This window comes from Ambystoma mexicanum, chromosome 3q, assembly GCF_040938575.1.
Source record: "Ambystoma mexicanum isolate Mex_15411 chromosome 3q, UKY_AmexF1_1, whole genome shotgun sequence".
In the NCBI taxonomy this organism is placed as follows: domain Eukaryota; kingdom Metazoa; phylum Chordata; class Amphibia; order Caudata; family Ambystomatidae; genus Ambystoma; species Ambystoma mexicanum.
The window spans coordinates 594,446,875-594,463,342 of NC_090926.1; the positions used below are offsets into that span (position 1 = coordinate 594,446,875).

Sequence of the window (16,468 nt, forward strand, 5' to 3'; positions counted from 1 at the left end):
CAGTACTTACATGCGCTGTGTCCCACCTCCCCAGGAATCGTTTTTCTATATCTGATTTGTTAAATACTGTTCCTCCCTGGAGGTATAATACATCTCCTACCCGACAGGCCATAGTTCAAACGCGTTCCTGCCTCGAGCAGGAACTCACTATCCTTACAGGAAATCTGATTCTCAGCTAGCTGGGCCAGGCAACGGTCTGGAGCATGAGCACACTTTGAAGCTCTTCATGGTCCTCCATGGGCAGGCCATCCAGGCTCCCTGCATAGCTATCGGGGCCCGGAGGACCCGGGACATTGCTTGCCGTAGTGACGCCCTATCCTTGATGAGGTTCGGGCATGGCAGGCGTGAGGGCCTCGGCGGGGCGTGCCCTGCTGAACAGACCCGCTCCCATTGTTGGGGATGCCACTGAAGGATCCGGATAAGGAGTAAGGTGGGGGCAGGGCACGGAGTGCTGTGTGTCCATGTTGCTGTTGAGTCGGCCACATTTTGGAACATTTCCGTGGTTCCTTAAGGCACCCCAGTCTCCCATACGCATTTTGAAGGAGCATAGCGTGCTGCTGGGCATTTTCGGGCTTAGGTGTGGTGGTTTGCTGTAGCCATGGGGACACGCACTGCAGCATAGGATGCGTATTGTGGGGCCTCCTCGACTTCGTCCTCTCCAGTCCAGACAGACCCTCTGACATGGGAGCTGCATGGTCTGAGAAGAGTTATTTTTTGTTGTCTTTCAACAGGCTATGCAGGAAGAGACGTCGAGAGGTTGAAGTGGATGCAGGGCCCCTAGCCCATCTTTCTCCTCCTCAGACTGGTCTGGATCCCGAAGTCTACAGTGGGGAATATGGGGGTACATATTTAGATAGGTCTGAGTGGTCCGTCCATTCTTTGGGGTTTGCAACGCCGGCCCCTGCTGCTGCGGAATCCTTTGCTTCTTGTTTTTCCTATGCTGCTGTGACAGAGCTGATGCCCTGTGGACCATCTCGCAGTCCCTGCCAGAAGGCAGAGACTGAAACCTCACATGCAGACACATGCAGGCACAAATGGAATTTTTATCGGGCTTGGCCTATGATGTGTCGAGGCCGTGGCTAGGTCTATGGGTCCTGTGTTTTCCAGTCATCGCCAAATTACACGTCTAAGATTGTTGGACCGCTTTGCGCAAGACATCTGTCGCCTTAAGGTCCCCTTTGAGGTACATATACTTTTTGGTGATAGTTTCGAGGAACAGGTGCATAAGGACTTTTCAGGTAGAAAAGCATGCAGTGGAACTGCAGACAAAATTGGGCCTGCTACCTAACACTTAACTATCAGAAGGATTCAAGCCAAGGTCACCAACCTACTCTGCTCGCAGATCGAGTGGGAGTGTTAGCGAGATTTATCCATTTTATGCTTATCCCCTCATCTTGTGAGACCCCTAGCACTATTTGCTGGACTTCTGGAGCAGAAGATCCAAAGCAGAAGACGACCAGAGACACTGGCAGCCCCTTTCAGTAACCGCAAAGAGACCAATGCTGTCCTGATCCCATTTGCTAATCGACAGAGGAGCTCCAAAGAGGACAACTCCTTCCCTTTGGCTAGTGAGACCAACTAGCCATAAGACGAGCTGCAGAACGAGCCATCCCCCGAAGTGCTCTCACCTTCCAGTGCTGCAAACCGTAAATACCAGGGGACCTCCAACCCAATTGCAGTGCATCATCTTCCAGTGCACAAATCCTACAAGAACTTTGGTGAGCTCCAGTTGGACATCCAGAGACATGATCCCACTCTTCAAAGTCCCCTCACCAGAGTGCATAATCAAGGCGGATTGACCGGGCGGTAACTGGTCACTGTTGGAGCTTGTAAAAAGGCTCCAAAACTGTAGACCGACGTGGGATATTGAAGAAATCCTTGCTGAGTATCCTTTTTCGTGACTGCTGCTGCAACATCCCTTCCAGAGTCCCTTCTTTCATCACCAGACTGAGGAAACAGGAGACCAGGTCCATCACTCCTGCACCAGAAATGATACAGCTGCATTTTCTTCAATATACCTAAGGTACTGTGGGGCTCAAGGTAGTACTTAGCTCAAGCTGAATAGTCGCTCCACTGTGACTGGAGGGCAATACCAGGTGTTTGGGTGGTCACCCATACCCATTGCCCAGTCTTAACAGTGTATGCTCCTGTAGGGAGTCCTTTACAAGGTCCCTACTAACTTTGATATTTCACTAAAGCCTTCTATTTAAAGTAACTAAACTTTGCTTTTTATGTTGCTCTAAAAAACTTTTGCACCCCTCCTTGACTGACTTTGATTAACTCTTTACTAGTTAGGGATTGGACTGCTAAAGCATTAGGATCATTGAAAAGCATTACCGAGAAGTGGATTGCTGTTGCTAGTGCTGAATAAACCTTTTTCCTTCTCACAGACCTTTGTCTGAGTGACTTTACAAATTAATGAATCTGTCATGTTACTATGCTAATTGTTGGTACAAGCCACTACTATTTAAACATTGGAACTGTAATTTCTGTCATTTCATTGTGTTTATTGCTGGCGCAAGCTAAAATTATTGAAGCGGTCATCTGAAAAAGCATTGCTTATGTTTTTTATTTGTGTTGGTTAGTCTAAAATAGTATTTACTTACCTTGCCTTTTGTATATAAAATAAATCTATATTTTACTATAACTTCAAGTGTGTAAGAGTTTGTTTGGACTAGTATACTGCCTGGGTTCATTGTACTTACCTTCAGCTCACATCCTCCTCATAAAATAAGCTTGGCTGCTTTGCCATTCTTCTAAACCTTTGGGTAGTACAGACTTATACTAAGGGTCGGGGCATGTATACCAAGGAATAGTTATATAGAGTCTCACCTCCAGGTAGACCTTAGGACAACTCCCCTATTACTGGTACAGCGGGTGGCATTGAGTAGTGTTGGATTACATTGACTCTTGGTTATACTTGTGTCCAAAGAATCCATCCACAAGGCTGGTTACCTATACTGTGACTACTAAATCACTGTAACACGGAAAACCTTAAAACATCAATTTTACAGTAGATATATATGTGTAAATCTAGAGACCTCAGTTCTAAAGGAAAGAAACGCCAATTGATCCAAAGCTTGTTGGATCACCAAATCGTTGTGACTAGGCCTGCAACCCCTACTCCAGGGATAGGCATGTGTGAGGATGATTTAGGACAACACTGAACTCTTAGTCCTCATTTTTCAGAGAGTGAGGAAGAAGAAGAGGGGATACAGTAAAGCCTGTTGATCCACTTCCTACTCTCCCAACCTCACCATTACCTTCCTCTAACATGACCTCAGAACTTGTTCTGGAAATTGAAAAGCTAAAGATGCAACTCGAATTCAGAAAACTAGAAATGCAATCAGACATGAGGGACAAGGCACTTAAGAAGGAGCTGCAACTCAGAGAGAAAGAGATGCAGCATGAGAATGAAATGAAAAAGCTGTCTCTTGACTCATTTTCTGTTTCAGAATCCTCTTTGCCTGATGCCTCCAGGTTCAGGGAAACTTGTCTTTCCAAGGATTTGGTGAGTGTGTATGATGTGAAAACTGATATTCTGGATTGGTTGGGAACATTTGAATTCACATGTATAGTGCAAGGTATATGTGAGCGTGAGCTTGTTCCCTGGAATATCTCTAGGCTCCCCCAGAATGGCTGTGATGCTGTGATGGAGTTGAATGGTGCTGATAAAGAACATTACCAGTTGGTAAAGAATCCTCCCATAGTCATAGAAGACCCCTTCCTAATACCTGAACAAGTTTAGAGATCATAAGAAAAAATATGGAGTGTTTCTGGTGATGTGGGTGTGTGAGAGCCGAAAAACATAGATGGGTGGATTAAGGGCCACAATGTGAGCACTTATGATGGTATGTTATGTCTTGTCATGCTAGAAAGCATTTTTGATGGCTTTACGCTAGAGCTGAGACAGCACCAGACGGTGGTTACCAGAAACACCCATTCAACTGACCTTTGGGAAATGTGTGGTTTGTGGGTCTGGTGACCATGTGAAAGGAGATCCCAGATGCAAGGTTAAACCTTCAGAGATCCCATCTGTTTCCTTAGCCTTCACCCAGGATGGAGAAGTGCCTTTGACAGGTGAAAACTTTCACCCTCAGGCTGAAGAACCCATTGGTGTTCAAGCCACAGTTTCTTTAGCATCCCTGGGACTGTGGGAACAACAGAATATAGAAGTCTGTAACTCCATCCCTGATAATATAGTATTATAAAGACAGTGTTCCCATCAACGGTCAGGGCAAGCCTGCCATTGGAGACACTTGGGCCAGCATATCTTTGGTAGATGAAAGTTTCTTTCAACCTGAGGATGTAGCTAAGGTAGCCGGAAGGCTCACCACATAAGCAGGAGTTCCAGTCTAAATGTGTCCCATTATGCCAGCTACCATTGAGTGAAATTATATGACTGTAAGAATCATTGTCAGTTTACAGTACAAAGTACCTGGTAGGGTACTGTAAGGAAATTACTTGAAGGCCTTGGGTGAAGTCTCCAGCACATCAAAGCCCCCCGCTAAGAAGAGAAGGGAGCTTACCAGAAAAGCAAGGGAGGTAACCTTAAGAGGCCTCCCCACAGAGACCAAGGAGAAATCCAAAGTCTCCACAGGAAAGAAGGGCCTTAAGCCCAAAACTTCCTCCAAGAAGAGAGTTACTTTGAAAGAAAAACTCAAGGTCACTTCTGTGATCCCCACCTCCACCTGAGGCTGAGTTGGTGGAAGAAGAATCCCCCAAAACCCCATCTACTGATGAATCAGAGGTGGAGGAGCTTCAACCCTCTCTAGAGGATCTGGATCAGAGATACCATCCTCGGCTGCAGACTTAGCCTGCAGAAGGTGGAACCTCTAGGACAGACTTTAGTAGGGGACGAAGAGAGGATCCCTCTCTTGAAGGTCTGCTACGGAAGGCAGCTTCTGTGAGGACCCATCTATTCCCCTTGGATCTTCCTCTCAGGTGCCCAGGGAAAGGCCATCGCTTTTGGATCATGATCCTAGGGGTGGATATGCAAGGGGGAATCACCTGGGCAGAGGAACCTCGGGAGTGGGGAGAGAAAGTTTTCAGGTGAGAAATGGTGTCCCATTTCCTGTATGAAAATGAATCCTACACTCCCCCCCTGCATTTGTAGGGTATTGTGCGTCTATTTCCCTTCCACATACACCCACTGTCCCTCAATCATATGCCTTTAAGACTGGTACGAGGAAGATGCAACTAGGAGTGATGCACACTTCTAGTCAATTTCACCACTTGGTACTGAGACAAGGAAGATGACTATGGAGGGTCAGGCATGTCCAGTTAGTTTGTATAAGTGTGGTCAGGCTAAGTACTAGCACCTGCAATCCATTGAAAGGCCACAGGTGCTTAAAAGTAGAGCCCAGCAGTATGGAACAGGAACCTGCCTGGAGAGAACGCTGCGCATTGTGGAAGGGTGAGAGAGGCACTACGTCCTGAGCGTGCCGACAGAGGGTCTGAGCCCTTTCAGTCCCCTTTGCCGTGTGTTCCCAGCTAGAGCTGGGGAGCACAGAAGACTCCAAAGGGCTGTGAGCCGCTGCCGCGAGGTTCATAGATGACCAGTGCTGCTCGCTGGAGCTCCCAACACATACTCAGGAGTGAAGTGGAAGCCGTAGACCCAAAGGAAGATACCCAGAGGGGCAGACAAGACCCGGAGACAGACAGGGAACATTTGTACAGAGGTGCTCCAGGAGCGTGAATTGTACATTTGTTGTTTGCGATCAAACTGAAACCTATAAGAATGGGGTTTGAAACTCCAAAATTGCATTTGGAACCCTTTTCCCTTCAGTGCTGACATCCCTACACATTGTATATATTTAGTTGTGAGGGCAAATATAGTTTTTTTTACACAAACAGACTTTTAAGTTGAACTTACTGACACAGACTGTCCTTAGTTTCTTTAGGTAGGGAATCCCACCGTAGCATAGGACTAGTTAGGCCTTACTACATCCTGACATTTAAAATAAAGTCCTTTTGTTAAGAAAAGTGAATCCGTTGCCTGTGTCTTGCTTCATGATGCATTCTTCACATATCCTAGAGTAAAGGGCAAGAACCTGGGAAGCATATGCTATACTGGGAGTATGGCCTCCTCTACAGTGAACCTACGGAGGCTACTCCAGGGGACCCCAGGATACTGGTGGTACCCCCAGGAGATCAGATCCAAATGTCTGCAATTAGCCTATGGAGTCCCTCTTGCTGGTCATTTGAGTCCAAAAAAGACCAAAGAGAGACTCTCACTGTATTTCTACTAGCCCAAGATGGTTGCAGAAGTAGAAAAGCATTACAGAAGCTGGCACACTCGCCAATTGCCTAGCAAAAGTGGAACCAAGTATGAAGCACTCTTAGTGTTCCCAAGGAGGTAATTTCCAAAGGAGAGGGGTCTCATTTTATGTCTCACTACAAGCACGGCATGTGGAAAACCTGTGGGGTCACCTATACATTCTCGGCATCCTACCATCCCCAAACAAATGGATTGGTAGAGAGGTTTAACAGAACCATGAAGAGCATGATTGGTTCTTTAGAAGAAAGCCTTAGATGAAAGTGGGTTCTTCCATGCCTTCTTTTTGTCTCCAGTGTGGTGCCTCAAGCTGGAGAGGGCTTTAGCCTCTTTGACCTCCTCTATGGTCATCTAGTCAGAGGCCCTTTGGCCCTGATTAAGGAAGGGCTGGAGAGTGCTCCACCCTTAAAGCCAGTGTGAATTACTGACTATCTGCTAGGCCTCAGACAGAGGATGGCACACATGATGACAGAGACTTCTGAAAACTTGAAGGCTGGTCGAGCCCTGGTCAAGGGTCAAATAGAGTTTATACTGAAAACGAAAAGGTAATAGTTGACCATACCTGTACACGTTATGTGTGAATGTACGTTTGGGATTGTGTACAGGGTGTGAAACCCTACCTCAGTCCCCTCTTGTGTTAAACGACCAGAAAGCTAACATGGTGGAGTTTACTTCAGACCAACTAGTTTTAGTTATGGTCACAATAAAACAAAGACTTTTACAGGACAAATGGACAGGACACTTCAGGATTGTAGTCAAGCTTGGCAATGTTAATTATTTGGTAAATTTAGGCAACCCCAAGGAGGCTCCTAGGGTATTTCAAACCAACCGACTGAAGGCATTGGGAGGATAGCTCAGGGGTAATGAGTTCACCTTGGAAGCAAGACAATGCAGAGCAACACAGGTTCGATTCTCAGGTCCGCGCTTACAAACCTCTGCTTATTAAGCACGTTATAAATCATAATCAATGCATATGCCCCTAGACCAGAGATAGGAGCTTTGCTTTTAGCTTCTGATCAAGATGAAGAGGAGAGTTAGCCTCTCACAGATCTTAGAAAAGGACAAACTTCAAATGGGTCTACAGAAGGAGTTAAACTCTCTTCTAATCTGACACTGCGGCAACAAGAAGAGTGCACATCTCTGTTAAGACAGTTTGCACTTTTGTTTTCACTAACATCAGGCTTGACCCCCTGGGCAGCATGACATTGGCACTGGTGATAATGTCACTGTGAAGAGTAGGGGCTACAGGATGTCAAATCATTTGAGGAATCACATTAAGGAAGGGGTCAATAAAATGATTTACCTTGGAGTTATTGAACACTCCACCAGTCCATGGGCTAGCCCAGTTGTGTTAGTACCAAATGCAGGGACGAAAGAACCTAGTGTTACGCTCACCCGAAATCCCCGGGGGCGTCTGGAAGGCTCTGAGATCTGGAACCCTGGATGCGTAGTTGCCCAGTGCTGAATAATGAATCTGCAATTACAGAAGGGAGGATTTGTGATAACTGTGTCTAATGGGTGAATCTCCCACCTCCCTCTGAGTGATTCCCTTCCCACTGGGTTCTTCTCTCACCTTAGTTATTTGTAGGGTGAGCTATCCGTCCTGCGTTTCTTGTGCAGGGGCGCTTGACGTTTGTTGGGGAGCTGCCTGAGTTGCTTCACTGGTGCAGTTCACCTTCCTTGGGCCCAGGCCTGCTGTGACCCCAAATCTGCTGGTAGGCAGGTAGGTTTGTTAATTGTAAGTCTTTGTTCTGTTTATGGTGAGAATTTGTTAATGTCTTTATCTCCTTCTTTTCAGATGCGAAGGTCTTGATGCTGGCGTGCCGGATGGAGAGGCACATTTTCGAGGTAAGAGAAAGCACGAAGTGCAGCGCCTTTATTGTCTTTTAAAGGTAACCTGTGTTTTCCTCTTCTTCACCTCACAGGCCGCTGTGGTGCTGCGAGTGGATGAGAGTGCAATGAAAAACAGGCCCCCGGAATCCGTTAAGGCAAGTACAGCGCTGTGTGGTTGTTTAATATTGAAAGCAAACCTGAATATGTCTCTTTTCCTTTGCAGATGTTTCTGTGGTGCTCCGGATGGAAGCGAAGTGTAGCGCGATGGAATTCAGGTAAGACTAATGGAATACCATGTTTTGGAAGCACGCTTTCTAATATTGTTTTTCCCTTTCTCGTTATTGCAGGTCGCATTGTTCGAACAGCAGCTGTGGTAGCTGTTCGGCGGAAGTCCTTAAGCTAGTACTCACAGGTGAGTGATGTTTCTTCTTCTCTCGGTTTCCACATATTGCAGCCCAGTTGAGATGCTGAGTGCTGGATGGTGTTTTCTCATTTTCTCAGGTAAGACAGAATAATCTTTTTCTTGTTCTTGAAGGATTACAGGAAGATGCTGAAGACCAGGAGCTGGACACAGTGAGCGTCACGCTGCGGGTTGCAGAATAACTCGAAGCGTGTTCTGCAGTCAGGGTGTGGTTTATATAGCCCAGGTAAAGTAGTACCAGGGAAAGTAGTTCCAGGCCTGCCACACCCAAAACACTAGACCGCATGGCTTGCTTCTTAGAACTAGACTGTGTCGGTGCTTCCATGTTGGATTTAAAGGCCCATGTACATAAATGGGACCTAGTTTGAACAGCCCTTCCTTCCTACATATGAGCCTGGTGCCAAAGGCGCCAGGACTGGCTCCAGGAGCCCTTTTGCAGTGGTTTTAAGGCCCTCAGGGTTCTGGTGGGAGCCTGCTTGTGGCACAACTTGTGCCCCCTCACAGTGGTCATGACACCTAGGTTCTACGTGGACTACAGGGCCTTGAATTCAGTTACCAAAACAGATGCCCATTGTAAGAAAGCAGTTGGGAATAGACCACTCAGTACACAGATTGGCTTGAGCGGCGTTTATTTCTTTAAATTCGTAACTTCAAGAACAAATGGTTCAACAAATATACTTCTGTCCTGATTCCTTGCTTTGACAGTCAGTCTTTCCCTTCTTTAGGCATCCTGGTGAGAATATTGAACTTGCTGGTGGTAAAGTCTCTTTAGGCCGTTACCAGTTAACATTCATGTTCTTTCAGAAACTGGCCACTCTTAGGAAGGACTTGGTCTTTCAATTCTTCACTTAGCTGAAAGTGCGTGGTTATTAAGGGTTAAAGGCAGGAACCCATTTACTGTATTACCATTTTTATCCCCATAGAGCATTTGTTATTAAAGTCCTTTTATATAATCCACACATCAGCTCCCCTCCTTCTTTATTTTCACCTTCTTGCTTTGTTTGAACCTTCGTTAGCAGCCAAATAGGCTATTGAAGCAGCTCACCTTTTCATAAAGAGACTCTCTCTCTTTCCGTGCCCTTTCGGAGACGTCCTATCCCTCCTCTTCGTGCGCGGTCTTTGAGTCAGCTGTCTGGCATCAGCTGTATAATTCGCAACTCCGGGTCTGGAGCGGCTGGCCGTAACTCTTGTGGCTGGGCTTGTCGTCTCCATCGGCTTTGCCGCCTCGGCTCCTCCCCCACAAGGGTGGGGGCTGGAGTGACGCTGTGCTGACCTTCTCGGCAGGCCTGACAGCTCCTGGAAGTTCGCTCAGGCGGCTCCTCCTCCACGACGGTGGGGGCCGGAGCAAATGAGCGGCGTCCCTCTCAGCTGCTCTTACACTTCTTCCTTCATAAGGGAGGGTCGGAGATGTCAATCGGGCTAGCAGCTGATCTCCTCTACTTCTCTGCAAGCGTCCGGCCCTCGCAACACCTTTCAAGCACTCCTCTCACCTCATTGGTCTGTATAACTTCTTTACTCGGATTAAACTGTATTGCTCATAAATCTTCAGAAGATGCTCAACAGGAGCGTATCTTGGCTTACTCTTGGGCCATCCCCTTATCAATACACCCACTCATAAACACCCTCTTCTTTGGGGCAGACCCTGTCCTCCTCCACCTTTTCAAAACCCTGGAAAAACAACCATCGACAGAAAACCAGTATTAAAGAAAAGTACCCATATGAGGACAAGCTCTTTATCTCTCATTGGCCCTCTCAAAAGTCTTTCCAACAGAGGGCCCTCCCTTCCTGACACTTTATGACATCATCACCTGACTCATACTGTCTTGTTGATGAAACAAAAGGAGATTTAATCATTAATTGGCTCTGAACTTCTGCATCTTCTTCCGGTTTATCACACCCATCCTTTGCCAAGGACTGGTGGAAAAGCTGGGTGCAGCTAAATTCCTAAGTACATTGGACTTGACAAGCGGTTATTGGCACATTTCCATGACTGACCATGCCAAGGAGAAAACTGCTTTTTCTACCCTAGAAGGCCCTTAACAATTTAAGGTCATACCTTTTGGGTTGAAAAATGCACCTGCCACTTTTCAAAGAATGGTAAGTCATGTTCTGAATGGGATAGAGAATGTCTGCATTGCATAATTGGATGACATTGCAGTGTCATTGAGAACAACATCTTATCCCTTTTGAACACGTGTTGCAGGCTATTCATCAGGCCAAACTGACCATCAAGGCAAGCAAATGTCAAGTTGGGCAGAGTAAAGTGGTATACCTTGGGCATGAGGTAGGAGGAGGTGAGATAAAGCTCTTACCCAGCAAAGTACAAGTAGTACAAGACTGGGCCACCGCTACTACTCAAACACAAGTGAGATCCTATTAAGATTCACAGGATATTAAAGCAATGTCATACAGCTTCTCCATTGAATATTGTATCTTCTCCCAAATACCCCAAGTGGGTGAAGTGGAATGAAGACTGTGAGAAAGCATTTTAGGGGCTGAAAGATGCCCTCTGTAAAGCGCCAGTGCAGAGCGCCCCAGATTACACTCAAGCCTTCTTAGTGCAGACTGAAACATCCAATACAGGGATTGGAGCAGTCATGAGCCAAATGGATAATGTTGGGATGGAAATTAGCCTACCCCACCCCCCCCCTAGGTTCTTCCAAATAAGGCAAACCCAATATGAGGCAATATAACCTACAATGGGGGAGAAGCATGCCCCTCCGGATACCTTATAAAGCCTCTACAGCGCATAGAAGTGGGTGCTTAGCACTAGAAATGCCCACACTCCGCAATGCCATTTTGTGTTAGGCCCAACTGGGACAGGCCGCAGGCTCGCTCTGCTCATGTCTTCAAGCCACAAAGCTACATACCATGCTGGCTCCACTTGAGCCCTGTTCTCACAGAAGTCCATTTCCCTTTGTTCCTTCAGTGTTGCGAATATTTAGTAATGGGTCAATTAATGAGCCCTGCGAGGAGCATGAGACAGCATCAGGCTTCGCGCTGTGTCAATTCATCTCCACTAACCTGCCATCGGGCCTCTAACCCCCACTCAGCCAGGCCGGAGCCAGCCTCACACCACTGACTCGACCCCCATAACTTTGAATTCTTGGTAAGCACAAGACCCCCAGGTCCCAACCTCCATAAAGTGTCCACCAAAGATCTAAAACCAAAGCAGCCATATTTCTTGCTAGAAGCAACACACGTCCTCTGTGACATGAGGTACCGGGACGGCTAAATCAAAGATCAAACCCCAGAGGGGAGACATTGGGTGCGAAAACTGCAGTATCAATGAAGCCCTGAATATATGGGTCAGCATGACTGTATTTTATCCTCCCTTCCCCCTGGCACCATTTCCCGTTCTAACCCAGGTGCCTGCCACAATGAATGAATAGACTGTCTCATTTGTTTAGTTTGGATAGGAAAGTGGTAGTTTATGCATGCCCTGACCTTCACCACGAGGATGAGGCCAGCTGACCCACGGGGATCCAGATCGATGGGGAAGAACCAGCCAATTACTGCTTGGCATCCCCCATGGAGCAGGCCGATATGTAGGGTGCCTCCAATCAGTGGTCCTGGACTGTACCCTATGTTGTGATGATTTTCTAGCTCATAAGCCATTGGTCGTAATTGTAAGACCAGAGCGCACTCGAGCAGCAGAGTTCTTTGCTTTCACTTGTATTTTTTACGAATAAACTTTGTTATCCTCGCAAACCTATCTCTTGGCTTATTTCCCTAGTGGGGTGTATTTACTCTGGAGTGTGCGTATAGAGGGACTTGCCTTTATTTGGTGACCCCTATGATGTAATTCATCAGCCCCACGTACATGCAGCAATATCCAGGTGGCCTCTCCGGAAGGGCTGTGCCCACCTACAGTGACCAGTCCCCCAAAACGCATTCGCAGCAGAAGTGGTCCTTGTGGGTGCCGTCTTTTCAGAAATCCTGCCTGCTCGTTGGAGAGGAGTGCGGCCCTTGTGTGAGGCCCACACCTGTCGTGGATTACCCTTGAACTGAGGCCTTCGGAAGAACATGGACACGTGAGTATAGCTTGCAAGGAATTAACAAGGTTTGGGGTGGGGCATGGGGTTGAATGAAAAAGTGGAATACGCAAGGCGTGAAAATGGAAATATAGATTGGATGCTGATTGTTGAGGTTTTTATGGCCATTTTTACTTAGTTCACTTTTTAAGTTATACGGAGAACAAACAAGAGGAAGGAAAGGGAGACCCCCACCCCTCCCGAGTGAAGGGGGAAAGTGGCGCCACGGTGGACTGTCCTGACCAGTGCAGTACAAGATATATAAGGAGAAAATTAGGATCCCTGTATAGGGCTCGGAAAAAGTAGTGATTGTTGTTTTAGCTTGTTATTTTAGCTTATTGTTTTCAGTGTATTTTTCATGTGCAGAGGAGGCCCAAGAGGGGCATATGTGCATGCGTGTATGAGGAACAAAGAAATTTGTTTTTGAGAACGAAAGAAGGTGTTGTTAGGGGAAAAAAGAATTGAAGTAACTGTTTATCTTTTGGTTGTAGATATTTTTTGGGCTGCCCTTAATGACAACCTAGTTATGACTATGATAAGAACGTTTTAAAGGGTGACGGGACAGGGAGAAAGGAGAGCATACTCCATTGTTTTATTTTAGAGGGTGAAACACGTGAGCAAGGACATTACTAATACAACACAGACTGAGTACCAACATGGGGACAGACACACCTCTGGACCACATATGTAAGACCATACCCCTATATTGTGAAAAGATCAGGAAATATCACAATCAATGGGTAACAGAAACTAAAGGAGAAGGAATGCCCCACTCCTGGCCAGAGGGGGATCCTTCGATAAGTGTGCCTTATACCATATGTCTACATACTTGACTGCCAAATACAAGGGGAGGCAACTACAGAACCGATGAGAAATATTGGATTTATGGAGAATGTTTGAAGAAACAGGGGGGAATAGCACCTGAAAATGGGATGGTGACCGACACGGGGGAAAGTGACAAGGGGGAACAAACAAAGACATTTTACCCATTATTAATAAAACCAGCAGAAGGGTACACAAATCCGACCTATGTGTCTGGGGGAACAGTATTAGCAGGCCATGTTATGGCCCACCCCTCCATACGTTGCACCCCCCATAGTGTCCACCCATACATGGGTGTGCGCGAGAGATCTTGAAGTGGCATTATCCATCACACGCTCAGAATTAGCTAGATTACGAGCCACTTGTGAGACAACCAGGGCAACAGGTACTGCCCCCGGGGACCATACGCTTACCACCTGTGGATGAGTAGAAATCAGGGGACTTTCTGTTCAGAATTGACAGTGCATCCATAAGAGCTGTACGTGTAGAAATGGAGGGGGAGATAGATAGCTTGGGGTACAAGAACATAGGGTATGCAAGGGGCAGACAAGGAATACTGGAGTCTTTTTGAGTACACAGAAGAAGGGGCATGGGAGGGGCTGAGTTAGCACCCTTAATCACACTGAGGGTAGAAAGCCTGTGGGATGGAAGGTTGAGGGAACGGTTCGGGAGAATAGCATTGGCAAAGAAAAGGGAAGTAGTCTAAAAACAGGAAAAGCCAAAACAAAGTTGCAAATGCCCTTAATCCACAAAGGAGCAGGCCGCCCTCATTATGTCCCTTAGGCGCAAATGGAAAAAAACAACCTCCTTAAATCCCTCCCCCCGCTCACGGTGGGCACGCGGAAATGGATTTATGCATTCGATAAACACACTGCAGGGGTGTCCCTCACAATAGGAGACATAAAAAGCCTATTAGTATCCGCAGTGGGAGATCAGGCAGAATCAGTGTGGGTGAAGGCGGGGTACCCGGGAGTAACATTGAGCAACGACTCCCATGATGGGGCTTCGTTCAACAGTATTAGGGCACGTGTCTGGGATGCACTGCAGAGGGTCTTCCCAGATACTCCCGAATTACAATTGATAATGCAATGCACTATATGAGATGAGGTAAATGCTGAGCAGTACATTCTTCAGGTTCAGGAGATGTGGAGAGCAGAGACTGGCAGCGCCTGGCACCAATCGATGTCCTTGTTTTACTTTATTATGAAGCGGGGCATCCCAATGGAAGTGCACAAGGCCCTAGATAAAATAGCGGGGGTGGAGGCAAAGGGTTGGCCTGAAATTCAAAGTATCATAGTGCACCATTGTAGGAGGATCGAAGAGCATGAAAAGGAAATTATTCAAAGAAGACAGGCAGAGGAAGCAAAACTAGTTCAAAACAAACTAGTGAAAGTAGCAGCAGTATCAGTAGCACCGCCCCCAGAACGGATGGGAGAAGAAGGGTGTGCCTCCGTCGCCACACATGCGAGGATGACAGTTGTGTGGGCAGACAATGGACAAGGACAGTGGGGAGTAACCCAACACTATACAGGACCCCAATGGCAAGGAGGGCCACAAAGAGGATGAGGTGGGTTCCAATGGCAAAGAGGGGGACAAGGACTGAGGGGTAGTGGGCAGGGGCAATGCTTGTTATGTGGGAGGTCGGGTCACTTTTATAGAGAATGTCATAGCAGTAAAGGAGGGAACTACAACTACAATCCACAACCTTACGGAAACCCCCACCCTGGATGCCCACAAGGGTCAATTCACGGATCGACCATGATCCCATACGAGATATACCAGGCAGGCACCCAGTTACCTCCCCAGATCCCCGGCTCATATCGCGAGCCGCCACAACAACAGGCCATGCAGCAACACTAAAGCCACCCCAATTCACAGGTTGAGGGAAGCAGACATCCTTTCGACACTGCACCCAACGGTGCCACATCCCCCTATCAAGGAGCCACCATAGTAGGAGGGAACCCCTTCTCATTTCCAGGGACAGATACCTATCCCGACTAGGCCAGCCGACAGGGAGCACTTGTGTGTCCAGTACTATCAATGACCTTGCCCCAGAGGAGGAACCACTGGTGGGGGCAGAGATAAAAAATAAGCAATTAATTTTCATGGTGGACTCATGGGTGGATAAGTCGTGCATAAGCGAAGGAGACTTCCCGCTATCAGGAAAAACTCTCGACACACAGGGACTCTCTTGGGATGTAGTGACGGTTCCATACACAGAAGATTTAGATGTCAAAATTGGGGGGAAGGTCATGCGGGTGCCATGGCTCTACTAGGAGGGCTCCCCTGTCACCTTACTGGGAAGGGACCTACTCAGTAAACTAAACATGACCATATCATTCACAGATAGAGGAGTTGTCTGCACCACCCCAGGCATGTGCTTCCTCCGGGCCATGCTAGTGATACATGTGGTGGCCAATGAGATGGTGGTGAGAGTGATACCTGTAAACCCAGATATGTTCATCTATGGCATTAGATTGCTTGCCAGAGTAGTGCCCCAGATTACCACGAAAGAGTGGAGAGTACCTGCTGATTTAATTTTTTGACCTGTAGCACTCCCTGAGGTGGTTGCTGGCACTATCTTGTCCTTAGACGTAGAAGGGCTACAAGTGTCTGCAAAGAGAATTGTAGTAAAGGGAACAGACATTGATGGGTGTCAGTGGTGAACAGTGTTATGCATTGACCCCAATGTACCCCTACGCGAACTGGCAGATGAGGATTTGTTTAAAGATGACAACAAGGATGGGGAGATAGTTCTTGAGATTTGTATACCTTATGACTTCATGGTACAGTATTGAAAAGTACAGAGCCCCCTCATGCCCATTGTTAGTGGACCACCCTCGTTCTCTGAAAGTGGCATACAGCAGGTTCCACCACACTTGTTGACCACAAAACCACATGATGTAGGGATGCTAAAAGAAGTGACCCCAGTAAGAATAACACTCAAATCAGGTGTAGTACTTCCAAGGGTAAGACAGTACCCGCTGTCCGGGGAAGCAGAGGAAGGAATTCAAGCAACATTTCAGGCCCTATTGCAGCAAGGGATCATAGGCCCATCCACATCACCATATAACACTGCTA

The 16,468-nt window shown here is 47.1% G+C and overlaps 1 protein-coding gene across 5 annotated transcripts in view; it reads right to left on the reverse strand.

The window, feature by feature from the left end:
* MGMT (O-6-methylguanine-DNA methyltransferase) overlaps positions 1 to 16,468 on the reverse strand; it is a 307,544-nt gene that overhangs the window by 142,379 nt on the left and 148,697 nt on the right. The gene's annotated exons all lie outside the window — the stretch shown is intronic.